The 17910-nt window shown below is 36.0% G+C and overlaps 2 pseudogenes across 2 annotated transcripts in view; both read right to left on the bottom strand.

Moving 5' to 3' along the window:
• Positions 1–17910, bottom strand: part of LOC309840223 (olfactory receptor 51A4-like) — a 263349-nt pseudogene that overhangs the window by 34561 nt on the left and 210878 nt on the right. The window lies entirely within an intron of this gene.
• On the bottom strand, positions 2490–3424 carry LOC309840207 (olfactory receptor 52J3-like; annotated as a pseudogene). Its single transcript has one exon. The product of its transcript is annotated as an olfactory receptor 52J3-like (transcript).

The raw sequence follows: 17910 nt of genomic DNA, 5'->3' as shown, positions 1-17910 counted from the left end.
AATTTAGTATTACCCTTGTATTTTTCAGTGTTAATGTACTCATGAATTAGGTCCATTCTTCTCACCAATAACAAGGTAATAGTCACCATGTATCTGGACATTGCTGATGGAGTGTTGTTTTGGGGGGTTTGTTTGTTTGTTTGTTTTTTCCTAAAAAGAAATGGACAGGTTCACTTCTCAGCACTGTGAGACTCTGACTATCTGTCATTGTGAGCCCCTAATGCTGCTGAGTTCAGGTATTCTCTTCAAAACTTTGATTCTTTTCCACTAGCTGGGACATTTATAACCTCATTTAACATGATGCAACTTCCCCAGGTAGTCACCTGTCAAGAACCTTGCGTTTTTAACAACTCTTTCATGTAGTTGTGAGAAAATGAAAAGGCACATCATGGCACCATTTCAGTTATGAATGTACTACAGTTGGTCAAGGAGGAGAAATCTAGTTCTCTCTGACTCCACAGCCACGGTTTTAAATAATGTAGTTAGATTAATATAATGTCTGTGATACCTGACAACATTCTTGAAGAATTAATTTTACTTACACTGTCTGTATATTTTACTCTTATATTGTTTTATGTGTTATCAAAAGTTTAAGATTGCCTTATATCAGTGTTTTCTTCAAAACTACCACTCCTAAAGATGCTAGGGTCTTTCATCCCTCTTCCTAAATGAGTTTTTGTAAGGTTTTATAGAATCTGTAGAGCTGAGTTTATTACATATAAGACAGTATTGTATTGTATTTTCAGTACTTTTTTACTGACTTATTTTTGTCTGTCTTGAATGCACACAAAAATAAATTAGGAGCTGGAAATAAGTAACATATTCCACAGTCAGGCCAATACATATCTTTAGAGTAAGAGCTTCAGTTTTTCTGGAAGTGTTTCTTTTTTTTTTTTTTTTTTAATCTTTGCATTTAGGTAGAGGTGAAATTTGCAAAACTACCAGAAAGGAAGTGTAAATGCTTCTAATCCATGAAAATATTTTCAGTGTTTATACGATATTGAAATGTTAAATTGAAAAATTGAAATATATTACTTAATAATGTAAAGAATCACTTCATATTATAGGTACCTTATTTTCATATATTATTATACACTCATTTTTCTTAAATTATTACAAATTCATTTTACTTAATGTGAAATTCACATAACAAAGAAGTGAATATCCATTAGGTACTCTCATAATCACATTAAAAAATATTAAAACCTTTGTCAAAGTATTTGAGAGGAACTGGGAACAATGAAACTTTAAAATCTAAGAAAATGGGCAATTAAAGATTCCTGACACTTATGTGTATCATCATATTATTTAGATATCTGATCCCTATTTTTGAATTTTAATTAATGGATAAACTACTTGAACCCTGCAGTGATGTAAATTACATTGTTTCTATGGTTTCTATCCACTTGGAGCCTGAAAATATATTGTTCTGTACATTAGGAGACTAAGAAGAACATTGAGACAGCCTCATGACAATCAGTTCAAGATATCCTGTATATCTACTTACATTATTAACATAGGAGCAAAGAAGAAAAGTAAACTGATTTCTGCTTACCAACCTTCATTGGGAAAGAAAGAGTAGTCTTACCCTAAAAATTCTCTCAAATGTTCCAGCAAAGCACTAATCAAAGATGACTCTAAAAAAATGTTTTCCAGGTTTTTTATCTACTGTGATATGACATTCATTTCTATTAGAAACACATTGTGTTCACAGTGGAGTGGTGTTGGTAAACTCTGAGAGTGAAGACTCACATAGAGGCTGTACAGATGACTGCCAAAAGCTACAATAACTGCAACAGATAGGATGATTCTGGATTTGAATTTATAGCATCAGTTTTCCTTTGTTAAGAATAAAAATTCTACTCTCAAGCCTCTTTATTTATGTCATGTTTTGGGGGGAGTGGAGGGAAGTGTTAATTATTTTTAAAAACTTTTTGATATATTTCCCTAAGATTATATTCATGAGGCAAAATAAGGAAAATTAGGGAATTTGAATATAAACTTATAAAATGATTTGGACATAATATTCTTGGAAAGAATATTATAGTACTGTTACATACTCTAAGATTTATCTGAACATTTACCACAAATAATTAGAATAAGCTTAGACTTACTAGTAGACATTTCACACAGAATTCTGTTACATTATTTGAACACCAAGTTTAATCAGAGAAACTTGGAAACATTAAATTATAGGGGCCCACCTGCAAGTCTTCTGATTTCTCTTTTCTTCAAGAATAATGAACTACCATAGTCAGAGGCTACAGCCCTTCAGCAAAAATAATGAGATCTTAAAAACAGACTTAAATCAGGAATTATTTCCCAAGGCTTGGATTATTTGTTATGGCATATCAGTTTGCGGCTTCAATTACTGTTTTCTTACATGGACAAATATGCTGGCAACTGCTTCTCAAGTATTAATATGGAGGTGGCGTTAATGTTGTGACTACAAGCAGCTCTTCATCCCCAAAGATCAAGTATAGTGTCCCTTATTTCCCAATAAATACTTGGCTCACACACTCTCTGATTTGCTTGGTCCTTACCCCATAGATGATAGGGTTGAGGGCTGATGGAAGGACCACATAGGTGTTGGCAACAAGAATATGGACATAAGAGGGCATTTTTTGGCCAAATCGGTGAGTGAGAAAGGAGAAAAGAGAGGGTGTTTAGAAAACAAACATGACTGCGGCATGAGAGTTGCATGTGCTCAGCCTCTTGTGGTGGGGCTCTTGCGATTTGAGGCAGAATACAGCATGGAGGATGTAGCCATCAGAGATTCCAACGAATACCAGGACAAGAACAAGGAAGGAAGCAACAAAGAGACCATAGATAGCATTGATTTCAATGTTGGCACAAGCCAACTTGGCAATGCCCATGTGTTCACAGTAGGTGTGGGCAATAAAGTGGGCATTGCAAAAGGGTAGACGGTGGATTAGGTAGATCATGGGCAGTGTGAGCACGACTGCACTCAGTGCAAGCCCTACTCTAATTCCTGACAACACTCGGACTGTCAGGATGGTTGCATAGTGGAGGGGGTCACAGATGGCTACATAGCAGTCAAAGGCCACAGTCAGCAGAACAACAGATTCCATTCCTGTGAAGATGTGTATGAGAAACATCTGGCTACACAAGTTCCAAAGCCGATTTCATGAGCATTAAACCAAAAGATACCCAACATTCATGGTACTGAGGTTATAGAGAGGGCCAGGTCTATGGATGATAGAATGGCAAGAAAGAAGAACATTGTATTCCAGAGGGCTCTTTCTGTCCATATGACTGTCGAGATTGTGACATTGCCAATAAGAGCCATAAAGTAAATACAACAGAATGGCAATGAAATCCAGGCATGGGCAGTCTCAAGCCCTGGGATGCCTAAAAGAAAAAAGGTGGATGGATGAAATATGGTTATATTTTGATGGGGCATTCTGGGTTTGGCTAGAATAGGAGAAGAAGATATGTGTGTCCATTCCTAGAAGAAAAATAAAGCACAAAAATAGTTTCAAATTATTTCAAATTAGTTCTTGTTTTATTGCAGTGCAGGAGAAGGCAGTGATATTGTTTCCTAACTGGTTCCTTATACTAGATTTACCAAAAGGAAGATTCCCATTACTGGACACAGTTGAATTCAAAGGACACATCATTTATGATGACTACTAGCAGAGTCAATGCTTACAGATAATATAACATCTTATGCAGTTCTGATCCAAAATATTCTACAATCTGGTACTTTTTTCATGAGTGAAGAGTGGTATCTGGATTAACACATAATGTAATAACTTCCTAAATTGAGGATGTTGAGGACAAACGTAATAAAGCAAAGACAAAAATGTGTAGCTACATATACAGGCCACAATGACATAGAAAAACACAGATAGTTGTCTTTCTCCACTTGACTTATTTCGCTAAGCATGATACCCTCTAGTTCCATCCGCATTGTCACAAATGGCAAGATTTCATTTCTTTTGATGGCTGCATAGTATTCCATTGTGTATATATACCACATCTTCTTTATCCATTCATCTGTTGATGGACATCTAGGTTCTTTCCATAGTTTGGCTATTGTGGACATTGCTGCTATAAATATTGGGGTGCACGTGCCCTTCTGATCACTATGTTTGTATCTTTAGGGTAAATACCCAGTAGTGCAATTGTTGGGTCATAGGGTAGCTCTATTTTCAACATTTTGAGGAACCTCCATGGTGTTTTCCAGAGTGGTTGCACCACCTTGCATTCCCACCAACAGTGTAGAAAGGTTCCCCTTTCTCCGCATCCTCGCCAGCAAGTATCATTTCCCGACTTGTTAATTTTAGCCATTCTGACTGGTTTGAGGTGATATCTCATTGTGGTTTTGATTTGTATTTCCCTGATGCCGAGTGATATGGTCTCCCTAATATGAGGAAGTGGTGATGCAACATGGGGGGTTAAGGCAGTAGGAGAAGAATAAATGAAACAAGATGGGATTGGGAGGAAGACAAACCATAAGTGACTCTTCATCTCACAAAACAAACTGAGGGTTGCTGGGGGGAGGGGGGTTGAGAGAAGGGGGGTGGGGTTATGGACATTGGGGAGTGTATGTGCTTTGGTGAGTGCTATGAAGTGTGTAAACCTGGTGATTCACAGACCTGTACCCCTGGGGATAAAAATATATGTTTATAAAAAATTTAAAAAAAAAAGAAAATTGTGATAAATGTATCCTCTTGAAGATCTTTAGGCATACTGACCAGCTGGCTAATCAAGGTGCTCTGAATGTAGTAAGATGCAGGAGTTCCTCTTAGACTCTTAGTTCCTTGCTGCCTCCTTTATTGTTTGCTTTTCAAGCCTACTTTCACCTATGGTCCTATCTTTTTTTCTTTTTTTCTTTTTTTTTTTTTTTTTTGTGCCAACCTATTATAATTGTTAACACAGCCCAGAATAAATTAAAACAACATTTTCAAGGATTGAAACCTATAATATGAAGTCTATTTAGGCCCAGTTTAGCTCGTTATTACACCTGGAAAGAATGAATGGTGCTTACAATGAATTATTAAATGCCATGGTCCCATCCATTAAGGTATCTAAAACTCAGTATTACAGAAATTATTAGCTCCATCCAATCAGCAACTAGTAAATACTTTGCAGTCACAGATTTGACTAGTACATTTTTTTACATAGCCTCTCATCACCAATTTTCCTTTACCTTAAAGGAACACAATATACCTTAACCCAGCTACCCATGGAGTATCTCAAAAGTCCATCCAACACCATCTTTTCACCACATATAACTTTCTCCAGGAATGTAGATATGACATTATATTGGTGAATCTTCCTCTGAGGAGCTTCATTTGGCATACTCGTTCAGGACATACAAACATTCACAAAGGAGCTCACCAGAAAGAGATGCCCCATACATAGTACAAGGCCTCATCACCTCAGCAAAATTCCTGGCCAATATTTGGTTAATTGGAGGCCATTTCACTCCTCACCATGTCAAGAAACAACTCTTGACTGTCATCACCTACAATGGACAGCATCTTCACAGCCTTTTTTTATTTTTTATTTATTTATTTTTTTTTTAATTTTTTATAAACATATACTTTTATCCCCAGGGGTACAGGTCTGTGAATCACACCTATGGTCCTATCTTAATTTGGATTTTTCTACTGCCATGAAAAGCCATTATCATTACTATCCTGCATTTGTCAGAGAGAATAGAAATTACTAAATACTAGAAAAATCTCTCTGTTTCCTATTACTGAGTAGAAGTTGTCATCAAAGACCTCACTCCTAGTCAGTAGCCTACAGAGCAGAGTCCTGGTGGATGCACGATATCCCTTACAAAAATTAAGTGAAGCCAACCTCCGCCCCTCCGACAAACACACCCCAGCCTTACCTCTGAGCAAAGAGATTTGGGTTAAGGCTCACTTAGATTCCTTGGTCAACTGTAACCCAATGTTTATAGCAGCAATGGCCACGATCGCCAAACTGTTGAAAAGAACCAAGATGCCCTTCAACGAACGAATGAATAAGGAAGATGTGGTCCATATACACTATGGAGTATTATGCCTCCATCAGAAAGGACGAATACCCAACTTTTGTAGCAACATGGCCAGGACTGGAAGAGATTATGCTGAGTGAAATAAGTCAAGCAGAGAGAGTCAATTATCATATGGTTTCATTTATTTGTGGAGCATAACAAATAGTATGGAGGAAAAGGGGAGATGGAGAGGAGAAGGGAGTTAGGGGAAATTGGAAGGGGAGGTGAACCATGAGAGACTATGGACTCTAAAAAACAATCTGAGGGGTTTGAATTGGCAGGGGGATGGGAGGTTGGGGTACCAGGTGGTGGGTATTATAGAGGGCACGGATTACATGGAGCACTGGGTGTGGTGAAAAAATAATGAATACTTTTATGCCAAAAATAAATAAAAAATAAATTAAAAATAAAAAAGATTCCTTGGTCAACATATAACCTATCTCCATCTAGAATGTGAACTGGAGTCTCTATTATGCCCACCTTAGAGAAAAGATTTTGAAACTTCTGGCCTTTTGTCTCCTGAGGGACAGCTCTGAAAATAAACCCAAGCCTTTAGCTCCCTATAGCCTTGGGTTTTAGGACCATGATCTCAAATTCTCCTTGGAAAGGGGCTGACATTATTTGTTCTCCAAGAAGGAGGGAATGGAAAAGAAGCAGATGAAAGACAAACATACAAAAAGGCAGAGGCAGACCTTAGCATAAAAATATATACCCATATACATGCACAGAATATACACACAATAAATACTGAGTATATTCAAATGATTGTAAATTTATATGTGGTCTTTTCAGATATCACTCTTCTCTAAAATCAGGACAACATATTTCTGATGCATAGGCTTCTTCTTCACACATGCTTATCTGTGTGTAGAAAAAGAAAGTTCCTGATTTCCCAAGTTATTAAATTGCCATCATGGTTCTTAAGAGCTTATCCTGCCTTATTTATTGTTGATTCTATCTACACATGCAAGGGTCTTACTTAGATGGTTTAAAATAGTTTTGGTCCATAATATTTACAAGGCATCCTATATAAATTATATTACCACCTACTTTACCACACTTACTAAATTTCATGCATCTCTTTGCTGTCTAACATATAAACATCATGTTTCTGTGAATGATATTCCTTCATTCTTTTTCCATAATCATTGGACTATATTTCTCTCCTCTCCCCTCTGCTCTCCCCTTCTCTTTCCCTTTCTTTCCCTTCTTCTTTTGATTAATAACCATTGTAATATGTGTGAACTCAGGTCTTGAACTCAGGGCCCTAGGATCAAGACCTGAGCTGAGATAAAAAATCAGATGCTTAACCAACTGAGCGAACCCAGGCATTGTGGTTTTGATTAGAGATGTTGAGCATCTTCTTGCATGTTAATTGGCCATTTGTAGATCTTCCTCAGAGAGGGCTAGTACAGACACCTTAACAATATCAAGTCTTCTATTCCATGACCTGGGATGTCTTCCTATTTAATTGGTTTCTTTTTTAATTCTTCCAGCAAAGTTTTACAGATTTCAGTGTACAAATCTTTCACCTCCTTGGTTAAGCTTATTCTTAAACACTTTTTTTTTTTATCCTATTTCCAAACTCTCAAATTGCCATCTGCTTTACCATACTATTTGGGTATTTTATTTTCAATTAATTGGATTATTTTTTTAATTTCCTTTTTAGAATGTTCATTGTTAGTGGCTAAAAATGCAACTGAATTTTGTAACCTGAATTCTTATTGAATTTGCTTATTATTTCTAAACTTCATATTTCGGTGGAATGTTCAAGGTTTCTACATATTAGATCATGTCATCTGAGAACAAAGATACTTTTACATTTTCCTTTCCAATTTGGATGCCTTTTATTTCTTTTCTTTTTTTTTTTTTTTTTAAGTAGGCTCTTTGCAGGTCTTGAACTCAGGGCCCTAGGATCAAGACCTGAGCTGAGATAAAAAATCAGATGCTTGGGGGCGCCTGGGTGGCTCAGTGGGTTAAAGCCTCTGCCTTCGGCTCAGGTCATGATCCCAGGGTTCTGGGATCGAGCCCCACATCAGGCTCTCTGCTCAGCAAGGAGCCTGCATCCCCCTCTCTCTCTCTGCCTGCCTCTCTGCCTACTTGTGATCTCTGTCTGTCAGATAAATAAATAAAATATACATTAAAAAAAAAAATCAGATGCTTAACCAACTGAGCAAACCCAGGCATCCCTTCTTTCTCATTTCTAACTGATCTGGCCAAAACTTCCAAAATTGTGTTGAATAGAAATAGTGAAACTGAGCATCTAGGTCCTGATCTTAGAGGAAAAACTTTCATTTTTTACCACTGAGCATGTTGTTATTTGTATAAATTGTAAATTTAGGTTTTTCTTTTTTAATATAAGGGTTTGTGGCTATACATTTCTCTCTCCCAAGTGCCGTTTGGAATGTAGTTTTTTCATTTTATTTTTGCAATGTTTTCCAATTGTTCTTGTGATTTCTTTCTTGACCCATTAATAGTTTTGTTTAATTTCTACAAATTTGTGGATTTTCCAGTTTTTCCTCTATTGATTTCTAGTTTCATTCTATTATGATGGCTGCATAGTATTCTATTATGGATTAAAAAATATTTTCTCTGATTTCAATCTTTTTATGTTTGTTACATCTTAGCATCTTGTCTACTTTGGAGAATGTTCCATGTGCAGTTAAGACACATGTATTTTCTGCAATTGTTGTATGGGGTGTTCTGAATATATTATGTCCAATTGTTCTATAGTATAGTTCAAGTTCTCTGATGGTGTAATGGATTACAGTCATTGGCTTTAAAGGGTGAGCAAGTTTTATATAACTGGAACAAATTGTGCTTAGTCATGGTTATAATTCTTTTTATACATTGTTGGATTAGATTTGCTAATACTTTCTTGAGAATTTTTGCATCAGTGTTCCTGACAGATATTGGTCTGTAGTCTTCTTTTGTTGTTCTTTTTGTTTTTGGTTTTGACATTAAGGAAACCCTGCCCTCATAGAACAAATTAAAAAGTATTCTATTTCTATCTTCTGAAAAGAATTGCAAAGAGTAGATATACGTCTATATCTAGTATAGATATAGATATTTATACTAGATATACATTCTTCTATGTCTGGTAACATTCATCAGTAAATTAGTCTGGGCTGAGTGTTTTCTGTTTTGGAAGACTGTCAATCATTTAAACAGTTTCTTTATCAGATACCAGCTTATTCAGATCACCTAATTCTTATGTGAGTCTTGGCATATTGTGTCTCTCAAGGAATTGTTTCATTTCATCCAGGTTATGGAATTTATGGGCATAGACCTGTCCCTCATATTACTTTTTTTTTAATGTTCATGAATCTATAGTGACATCCCCTCTTTCAATTCGTAATGTGTGTCCTAGTTCGCTCTTACTTTGTTAGCCTGTCTAGAGGCATATTGTTATAACCAGGTTTTGGTTTCATTGATTTTCTCTATTGATTCACTGTGTTGAATTTTACTGAGTTATACTCTAAATCTTGTTTTTTTTCTTTCTTTTCTCCTGCTTATTTTTTATTTAATTTGTTCTTCCTTTTCTAGCTTCCAGGGTGGAAATTGTGATTTTTAAATTTTATATCTTTCAGGGCACCTGGGTGGCTCAGTTGTTAAGCATCTACCTTTGGTTCAGGTCATGATCTTAGGGTCCAGGATCGAGCCCCACATCAGGCTCACTGCTCAACAGGAAGCCTGCTTCTCCCTCTCCCACTCCTCTGTTTCTGTTCCCTCTCTCACTGTGTCTCTGTCAAATAAATAAATAAAATCTTTAAAAAAAATTATATCTTTCTTATTTTCTAATATATACATTTAATGCTGTAAATTTTTCTCTAGGCACTGCTTTAGCTGCATTCACAACATATTTTGTTTTAATTTTCTTTAGCTCAAAATATCTTTTATTATCTCTTTGAGATTTCTTCTTTCACTCATTATTTAGGAGTATATTGTTGAATCCCCAAGTATTTGGGTATTTCTTTTGTTGTTTCCAGTGTAATTTCATTGTGGTCTAAGAAACCATACATTATGTAATTTCTATTCTTTCAAATTTGTTAAGACGGATCCTAGAGGAGAACATAGGCAGTAATCTCTTCGATATCAGCCACAGCAACTTCTTTCAAGATATGTCTCCAAAGGCAAAGGAAACAAAAGCAAAAATGAACTTTTGGGACTTCATCAAAATCAAAAGCTTCTGCACAGCAAAGGAAACAGTCAAAAAAACAAAGAGGCAACCCACAGAATGGGAGAAGATATTTGCAAATGACAGTACAGACAAAAGGTTGATATCCAGGATCTATAAAGAACTCCTCAAACTCAACCACACAAAACAGACAATTATATCAAAAAATGGGCAGAAGATATGAACAGACACTTCTCCAATGAAGACATACAAATGGCATCAGACACCTGAAAAAATATTCATCATCACTAGCCATCAGGGAGATTCAAATCAAAACCACATTGAGATATCACCTTACACTAGTTAGAATGGCCAAAATTAGCAAGACAGGTAACAACATGTGTTGGAGGGGATGTGGAGAAAGGGGAACCCTCTTCCACTGTTGGTGGGAATGCAAGTTGGTGCAGCCTCTTTGGAGAACAGTGTGGAGATTCCTCAAGAAATTAAAAATAGAACTTCCCTATGACCCTGCCATTGCACTACTGGGTATTTACCCCAAAGATACAGATGTAGTGAAAAGAAGGACCATCTGTGCCCCAATGTTTATAGCAGCAATGGCCACGGTAGCCAAACTGTTGAAAAGAACCAAGATGCCCTTCAACAGATGAATGGATAAGGAAGATGTGGTCCATATACACTATGGAGTATTATGCCTCCATCAGAAAGGACGAATACCCAACTTTTGTAGCAACATGGCCGGGACTGGAAGAGATTATGCTGCATGAAATAAGTCAAGCAGAGAGAGTCAATTATCATATGGTTTCACTTATTTGTGGAGCATAACAAATAGCATGGAGGACATAGGGAGATAGAGAGGAGAAGGGAGTTGGGGGAAATTGGAAGGGGAGGTGAACCATGAGAGATTATGGACTCTGAAAAACAATCTGAGGGTTTTGAAGGGGCGGGGGTGGGAGGTTGTGGTACCAGGTGGTGGGTATTATAGAGGGCATGGATTGCATGGAGCACTGGGTGTGGTGCAAAAATAATGAATACTGTTATGCTAAAAATAAATAAAAAATAAATTTAAAAAATTTGCTGAGGTGATTTTATGGCTCAAAACAGGCTCTATCCTGGTGAGTGTTCCATGCAAACTTTGCAAGCTTGAGAATGATTTGTATTCTTCTGTTTTTGGATAGCGCAGTCTATAGAGGTTGATGATACCTGGTTGATCAATGATATCATTTAGTTCAACTGTATCCTTACTGATTTTTCTGCCTGCAGCAACTGTCATTTTCTGATAAAGGTATGTTGAATTCTCCAAATATAGTAGAAGATTTATCTATTTCTTCTTGGAATTCTATCAGTTTTTGCATCATGTATTTTGATATTCTGTTTTTAGCTACATACATGTTAAAGAATATTATTGTGGTTTTAATTAAGAATTTTATATAATTCTATTTTCTCTCTTTCTTGGCATATCAGTTGTTCTTCTTTTTATTTTATTTTATTTTTTTACTTTTTTTAGTCACTGCCCTAGAGTTTGCAGTATACATTTACAACTAATCCAAGTCTACTTTCAAATAACACTATACCACCATGAGAGTAACTTTTAATAACAAATTAACCCTAATACCTCCCTCCTGTCCTTTGTATCATTGCTGGCATTCATTTTCCTTATACATGTACATGTACATACATTTATCTAACAGGTAAACATTTATTCAAAATAATTATAGCAGCTGTGTGTAAATGTATGTTTATATACAATATTCATATAATTATTTTGAACAATCAACACTTTAGATAAATTACAAATAAGAAAACTGAAAGATTTTATTTTACTTTCACTTATTTCATCCTTAATGCTCTTCCTTTCCTTAAGCAGATTTGGATGTTTTACCTATATTATTTTCCTTCTCTCTAAGAATTTACTTAACTTTTCTTTCAAGCTGGTGTACTTATACCAAATTATCTCAATTTTTGTTTGTCTGAGAAATTTTTTATTTCTCCTTCATTTTTTTTTAAAGATTTTATTTATTTATTTGACAGACAGAGATCACAAATAGGCAGAGAGAGAGAGAGAGAGGAGGAAGCAGGCTTCCTGCTGAGCAGAGAGCCTGATGTGGTACTTGATCCCAGGACCCTGAGATCATGACCTGAGCCGAAGGCAGTGGCTTAACCCACTGAGCCACCCAGGCGCCCCATTCTCCTTCATTTTTGAAGAATTATTTTTCAGGGTACAGAATTCTCCTTTTTTTTCCCCTCTCCTAACACTTTAATTTCACTCCACTTTTCTTGCTTGCATGGTTTCTGAGGACAAATTAAATGTAATTTTTATCTTTGTTTCTTGATAACCAACGTGTTGTTGTTTTTTAAACTCTGTTTTTTTTTTTTTCCCCATCATTGACATTTTGCTGTTTGGAGGTGATCTGCCTAGATCTATTGTTCTGTTGGCATTTATACTACGTGGTAGTCTCTGAAATTCCTTGATACATACTTTGGTGTCTCACATTAATCTGAGAAAATTCTCCATCAGTATCACTTCAAATATTTCTTTTGTTCCCATCTCTCCTTTTTCTTCTTCTGATATTCCCATTACTCATATGTTCCATAGTGTGTTGTTATTAGTTGTCCTACAGTCCTTAGACATTGCTTGCTTGCTTGATTTGTTTGTTTGTTTTTCTTTTCTTCTTCTTTTTTTTTTTTTTTTTTTTTAGTCTTATTTCTCTTTGCCTCTCATTTTGGAAAGTCTCTATTGAGGTATTCTCATGATCAGAGATCTTTCTTTAGTATGTCCAATATACTAGTTAATAATCCTCTCAAAGTCTTTCTTCATTTCTGTTACTTTTTTGAACCTTAGCATTTCTTTTTGGTTCTTTCTTAGGATTTCCATCTGTTTGCTTACATGGCCCATGTGTTCTTGCATGATGTGTGTTTTATCCAATAGAGTTCTTAGTATATTAATAATAGTTTTTAAAAGTCATAGTCTAGGAATTCCAACATCCTTGCCATATCTAAGTTTGGTTCCAGCTTTGGCTCTTTCTCTTCAAATTGTGTTTTTTGCCTTTTAGTATGTTTTGTAATTTCTTCCTGACACAATGTCCTGGCTTTGAAAACTGCCACAAATAGGCCTTTACTAATGAGGCAGTAAGATGTAGGGAGAGGGGGATTGCTCATTGTTCCATGATTAGGTCTCAGTCTTTTAGTAAACTTTTACATCTGAGCTATAAATTTCCTGTGTTATACCCAATTTACCCTTCATTCCTCTTAGGAGGAACCAGATGTCTAGGGTGGATTGAAGTTGGCTTTTTCCCTTTTCCCACCTGGAAGGCTAGAGCCAGCCAGAATTGAGTATTTCCTTTCCTCCAGACCAGTTAGACTCTGATAAAACCTTACCAGATTAGGGTTTGGCTAACTAGTTTTTTTCTAAATGCAGACCTTATTAAGAAGAACAGAATGCTCTGATGTATTTCAAAATGGTTCACTTTCCCCTGCCCCTGCCGAATGAGAGGATTGTCTTTTATAACACTGTGAGGACCTTATGAGTTCCTGTAGGAAAACTTATGAAAGAGTGGGGACCAATCAATGAATGGGTTCCCCTGGAGTTCATCTCTCAGGTTTGCCCACACTAAGCCTCTAGCACCTTGTCAATTGTGGTTTGTATTTTCTTATCCTGGCACTGCTTCCCATGGAGATTTCTGCTCCAATAAATTGTATTCTTCTGTCTTCACTTACTGGTTTCTTCAGCTTCAGAAGCAGCAGTTTGCCCTATGATCTTGCTTCTCTTATGGGCCCAAGAAGAGTTGCTGACTTTTCAGTTGGTTCCATATTTTACTTGTTGTTAGGGTGCAGTGTAAACTTCCAGTGTCTCACATGCTAGACTGGAAAAATGAAGTCTGAATTTTGGTTTTTGTTGTTGTTGTTGTTGCTGTTGTTTTAAGATTTTATTTATATATTTGACAGAGAGAGAGAGATCACAAGTAGACAGAGGTAGGCAGAGAGGGAGGGGGAAGCAGGCTCCCTGCTGAGCAGAGAGCCTGATGTGGGGCTCAATTTGGGGCTCAATCCCAGGACCCTGAGACTGTGACCTGAGCCAAAGGCAGAGGCCTAACCCACTAAGCCACCTAGGTGCTCCTGGATTCTGTTGTTTTAATCCATCCTGCCACTCTTTGTTTTGACTGGGGACTTTTAAACATTTACATTTAAAATAATTGTTCATAAGGAAAGATTTACCATTATCGTCTTACTGTTTTCTGTATGTCTTATAATTTTATTGTTCCTTCTTTCCTCTCTTACTGCCTTTGTATTTTTTTAATTTTTGCAATGACACTTCTTGATTCCTTAACATTTTTTTGTGAATATTTGACAAATATTTTCTTTGTGATTGCCAGAGGGAATATATATATCATCCTAAAGTTATAACAATGTATTTGAAACTGATAACAACTAGACTGCAATTGCATACAAAAGTTCTACTCCTCCCTTTAGAGCTTCACCATCCACACTCTATGTTATTAATGTTACAAAGTACATCCTTTGTGGGAGGCCAAGATAAGGCTTGAGAGGAGGACCAAATCAGGCCCTGACTTGTGCCTGCTTTAAAGGCTGAATAGCTGAACAAAAGGTTTAGGTCGATGAAGTCCAGTAGCACTGAGAAAGGGTCTGTGCTATGTGTTGTGCGCTCACCTACATGACTTCCCACACGTTTGCCTGTCAGATAGAGATGATTTGGTCAGTGTCATGAATTCTTGGCTGGTCCTTGCTGTCCTTGCACAGGCCATAAGCTACACCATTGTAAGATTGTGCTGTGCTTACATAAACTATGTCTTGAGTGGCCTTGAAGTCAGTACATTTGGTGCTAGAGGGTCTGCTATTGGTACTTGGGAAATAGATAATGGGAAAGCTTGAAGGGTTTTCTGTGCATGTTGCAGTCTATTTCATAATCAGTTAAAAGTAGATACTTTTTTATAGTTGTTTCTGTTAGCTGTATAATGCCTCACAGCCTTGAATAAAATTGGCACTATTGGACATCCTCCTTGGTGTTCCTCCTGCCCCCATCTCTTTGTCTCTTAATTTCTTTTCACCATCCTCTTACCCTCACATTCCTGGTTGATTTGTCATGCCAGCCGCAACAATCCTTATATGTCCTATACCCATTAACTTAGATTTATAATTCTGTTTGTGCTTCTGTCCTTCCTATTATGTAGCAGAATAAAAAGTAGAGTTATGAACCAAAATTGTGATCATACGGGTTTTTATATATATGTGTGCTTTATCTTTACTGAAGAGCTTTATATTTTTGTATAGGTTTGAGTTACTCTCTAACTTCCTTGAATTTCAACATAAAAGACTCCCTTTAGCATTCGTTGCAGAGAAGGTCTAGAGATAATGAACTCTCTCAGGTTTTGTGTACCTGGAAATGTCCTAATTTGTCCTTTATTTTTGAAAGGCAGTTTTGCTAGATAAGGAGTTCTTGGTTATTTTTTTAAATAATTTAAACATACCATCCCCCTCTTCTGGCCTGCAAAGTTTATGTCTCAGGTTGACATTGGGATGAAGTTGATGTATACAAGGAATAAAGAATGTGTTCTGTATTTTTTCAGTTCCCTTCAGGTCCTATTATGTGATTGATAAATTATAACAAAATACTAAGAGATGGCTTCATCTGTAACTATCCCTGAAATTAGGAAGATAATCAAACCTTTTACCAAAGCACTAATACTGCCCCTCTCCTACTGATTCCATAAGGACCTGGTTGTGTCAGATGTTATCCCTGCTTATCCTCTGAGATTACCATGTTGAAACTGCTATATATAGAAACTGCATGTTTAGGTTGCTTCTTTGTTCTGAATCAGTTTCTTCATGAACTAATTAAGGTTATGAAACAAGAAATGGATGGAGAGAAAGATATAATCTGAATGATAAGGAAAACTTTCAAGGACATGGGATTTTCTTAAACTCTTTTTACTTTCTGAATGTCCTGGAGTCAAGAGGGAATATGTAATTTTTTGAAATTGAGAGAATGCACATTTTTCATTCTTTACAGATAAAATGAAGAAAAAAATTCTAGGAAGCAAAGATCTTTTTAAAGATATCATTAAGTGAGGATTATCTCTTATTTTGACCATATTTCATATTATATGAATCTATTGGAGGAACAAAATAAGGCTACTTCATGATCTCCATATTCAATGACAGGTTGGCATTTTCAGGGAGATGATACCATAGAGGTTGTATTATGTGTGTTTGTACAAGAAAAAAATATATAAACCAGCATGTGTGTATCTGTGAGTGTGTGTACTTTCCAGTTCTGTTTTTGCAATGCTTTGTATTGTATCTGTAACCCCAACATGTACTTAGCACTTAAACAAGTGATAACCACTCCATTAGTCTAGATTATAACATTGTGCTTGCTTCGGTAGCACATATACTAGATTATAACATTTCCTATTGGTTATGTGCTTTACCCATGAATGTTGGGGACTTTTGTTTATTCACAGAATTTTATTTCACTTTAATCTCTTTGTAACCTTCGAGTCCCAGCTACACTAGATTTATTTTGTTACATCATGATTGTCCTTCAGGTGTAACTTCGCTTATGCTCCTTTTTTTTCCTTTGTTTATGTGTGTGTGCATATGGGTGCAGGTAGGTAGATATGCATTATTTATATCTATACCTAAATATCTATATTCAGAACCCAGGGGAAAAACTCATACAATCTTCACATTCTAGCCTAAGTAGAAGACTTTTCTTAACTCACTAAACTTAATTTGATCACTTGCTGTCATTTCTGTATAACTCATCCTTCCTTCTCCTTTGGGAAAAAAAAAAATTTTTTGCCTTATATATTACCTGTTTAATTTTATAGTGTAATTACTTGTTAAAAGCTAAATCATGGGCAGGAGGGAAAGCCATAGTTGTGCTCTTCAAGTGTTTTTCACTATAATAAAGCTAAGTTCTAGTTAATGTAAAAGCCTAGAAAAAATATATATATACACATATATATATATATGGAATATAAGAGTTTGGGCATGATTCAGGAAAGCCTATATAGTAATAACTCTGTGTAACTTATTAGTTCATATTGCATTTATGAAAATTTGTTTGAGATATAAGGAAAGCAAATTTTCCTAAAAAACTGATGACAACATAACTACATACAATACTAAGTATTGCCTTAATAGGCGATAAGAAAAGCAGAAAACCAGTAAACAAGGGTTACTCTACAATTAGAGTATTTGTAGTGACTTAAAAGTTAGTTCTTTTCTTCAACTCTCCCAGCTCCTGCCTCATGCTCAACCCCTTTATCCCAGGGCTTCTTTGCCACGGAGGTTTGACTATATGTTGGAACTATAGGAAGAAGTATAGAGAAACCCACTGCAGTCAGTAATGGTACCTAAAGCATCATTAGGTAAATATACCAGTCCAATAAATAAACTGTTGTGCATGTTTTGAAATTCGGGTTTCTGGATCAATAAATGAAGGAGCACAATTAGTATACAGCTGTGCAGTGAAATAATCTAAATCTGAAAAAAAAAAAAGAGGATAAAAAGGTAGTGAGGGGTTAATGTTAAGAAATACCTTATCTTTACAAACAGATATCAGCTGGTTCAACAAAACATAATATGTGCCTACTTAAGTAGTACATGATAGAAAGAAATAGGCAAAAAGGAAAAAGCAACATCATTGATAAATTTGACAGATTAGTAACATATGCAGAGTGACAAATGAAAGGCTAAAGATAGAAATTGAGTTGATTGATTCTACTTCAAAAATTGT

Source organism: Mustela nivalis (genome assembly GCF_964662115.1).
Source record: "Mustela nivalis genome assembly, chromosome: 9".
NCBI lineage: Eukaryota > Metazoa > Chordata > Mammalia > Carnivora > Mustelidae > Mustela > Mustela nivalis.
Note: the sequence above shows the minus strand (reverse complement) of the source record. Positions and strands in the feature narration are given on the sequence as shown.